The sequence below is a fragment of the Lemur catta genome (assembly GCF_020740605.2).
Source record: "Lemur catta isolate mLemCat1 chromosome 10 unlocalized genomic scaffold, mLemCat1.pri SUPER_10_unloc_1, whole genome shotgun sequence".
Taxonomy (NCBI): domain Eukaryota; kingdom Metazoa; phylum Chordata; class Mammalia; order Primates; family Lemuridae; genus Lemur; species Lemur catta.
The window spans coordinates 997920-1000566 of NW_025423732.1; positions in this window are offsets into that span (position 1 = coordinate 997920).

Here is a 2647-nt window from a genome sequence, read left to right on the forward strand (position 1 = left end):
CATAGCTGGCACAGGAGCCTTGTAAGATAGGATTGTTTTCAGTATTATTTCACCATTTTTTCACCACTGTTTCAAGAACGGGAGCCCTTTTCAACCGTTAGCAGAAGAATCCTTCTTTAGAGATGAGATATTTTTCTGGGGTGGCAAGTGCAGGGCCTCTGTCAGTCCTGGGTTTGTTGGACTAGCGCCAGACATGAGAAGTGCACCTTTGTGGGACAGGTGAATAGTGCGGATCCTGTTTCAGTCTAAAGACTGAAACAGGATCCGCACTTTTCACCGTTCCTTTCAGAATCATTTGATTCATCAGCTAGGAATGGCGATTGCTTCTCCAGACCAATCGAAGGCTAGGCCAAAGTAACTCGATCTTGCCAAGAGGTGTGTGGCCCAACTTTTGAAAGAACCGCTAAGTGGAGAACTATTTGGTATTTTTCCTAAGCACTTTTCACCGTAATTGTCCTAAGGTTGGTCTCTGCATCCTTACGCATACCAGAGTTTTCACAGACGAAACAGGCTGAGGCCCAGTAATCTTGGCATTTCCAATAGTTGGTCCTAGAGACTACCAAGAAAGTGTTTTTTTAAGTATTATTCCGTTGTGGTTACAGCATTATTTTCAGAACCCGAGCAGGGTTCTCGCATTAGCATAAGAATCCTGCCTGGTAGTTGAGATTTCTGGGTGGGGTGTAAGTGCGGGGCTTCTGTCAGCCCTGCCTTTGATTTGTTTACCTACAGAGTTGGAAAGTGCATAGTTGCGTGAGATGGGAAAAGTGTGGATCGTGCTTCAGATTTCATCCAGACACTTTGAAATGACCAGTGTGTTGGTAATTATTTGCCATTTCCATGGCGTTGGGCACCGTAATAGTCATGAGGTCGGTCTCTGCATCCTGAAGCCTATGATGCTTTTTACAGAGAAACCTCTGCTGAGGCCCAGGTAACTTGCTATTTCCCATAGCTGGCACAGGAGCCTTGGAAGATAGGATTGTTTTCAGTATTATTTCACCATTTTTTCACCACTGTTTCAAGAACGGGAGCCCTTTTCAACCGTTAGCGGAAGAATCCTTCTTTGGAGATGAGATATTTTTCTGGGGTGGCAAGTGCAGGGCCTCTGTCAGTCCTGGGTTTGTTGGACTAGCGCCAGACATGAGAAGTGCGCCTTTGTGGGACAGGTGAATAGTGCGGATCCTGTTTCAGTCTAAAGACTGAAACAGGATCCGCACTCTTCACCGTTCCTTTCAGAATCATTTGATTCATCACCTAGGAATGGCGATTGCTTCTCCAGACCAATCGAAGGCTAGGCCAAAGTACCTCGATCTTTCCAAGAGGTGTGTGGCCCAACTTTTGAAAGAACCGCTAAGTGGAGAAATATTTGGTATTTTTCCGAAGCACTTTTCACCGTAGTTCTCCTAAGGTTGGTCTCTGCATCCTTAAGCATATCAGAGTTTTCAAAGACGAAACAGGCTGAGGCCCAGTAATCTTGGCATTTCCAATAGTTTGTCCTAGAGACTAGCAAGAAATTGTTCTTTTAAGTATTATTCCGTTGTGGTTTCAGCATTATTTTCAGAACCCGAGCAGGGTTCTCGCATTAGCATAAGAATCCTGCCTGATAGTTGAGATTTCATGGTGGGGTGTAAGTGCGGGGCTTCTGTCAGCCCTGCCTTTGATTTGTTTACCTCCAGAGTTGGAAAGTGCATATTTGCGTGAGATGGGAAAAGTGTGGATCGTGCTTCAGATTTCATCCAGACACTTTGAAATGACCAGTGTGTTGGTAATTATTTGCCATTTCCATGGCGTTTGGCCCCGAAATAGTCATGAGGTCGGTCTCTGCATCCTGAAGCCTATGATGCTTTTTGCAGAGAAACCTCTGCTGAGGCCCAGGTAACTTGCTATTTCCCATAGCTGGCACAGGAGCCTTGGAAGATAGGATTGTTTTCAGTATTATTTCACCATTTTTTCACCACTGTTTCAAGAACGGGAGCCCTTTTCAACCGTTAGCGGAAGAATCCTTCTTTGGAGATGAGATATTTTTCTGGGGTGGCAAGTGCAGGGCCTCTGTCAGTCCTGGGTTTGTTGGACTAGCGCCAGACATGAGAAGTGCGCCTTTGGGGGACAGGTGAATAGTGCGGATCCTGTTTCAGTCTAAAGACTGAAACAGGATCCGCACTTTTCACCCTTCCTTTCAGAATCATTTGATTCACCAGCTAGGAATGGCGATTGCTTCTCCAGACCAATCGAAGGCTAGGCCAAAGTAACTCGATCTTTCCAAGAGGTGTGTGGCCCAACTTTTGAAAGAACCGCTAAGTGGAGAACTATTTGGTATTTTTCCTAAGCACTTTTCACCGTAATTGTCCTAAGGTTGGTCTCTGCATCCTTAAGCATACGAGAGTTTTCACAGACGAAACAGGCTGAGGCCCATTAATCTTGGCATTTCCAATAGTTGGTCCTAGAGACTACCAAGAAAGTGTTCTTTTAAGTATTATTCTGTTGTGGCTTCAGCATTATTTTTTTAGAACGCGAGCAGGGTTCTCGCATTAGCATAAGAATCCTGCCTGGTAGTTGAGATTTCATGGTGGGGTGTAAGTGCGGGGCTTCAGTCAGCCCTGCCTTTGATTTGTTTACCTCCAGAGTTGGAAAGTGCATAGTTGCGTGAGAT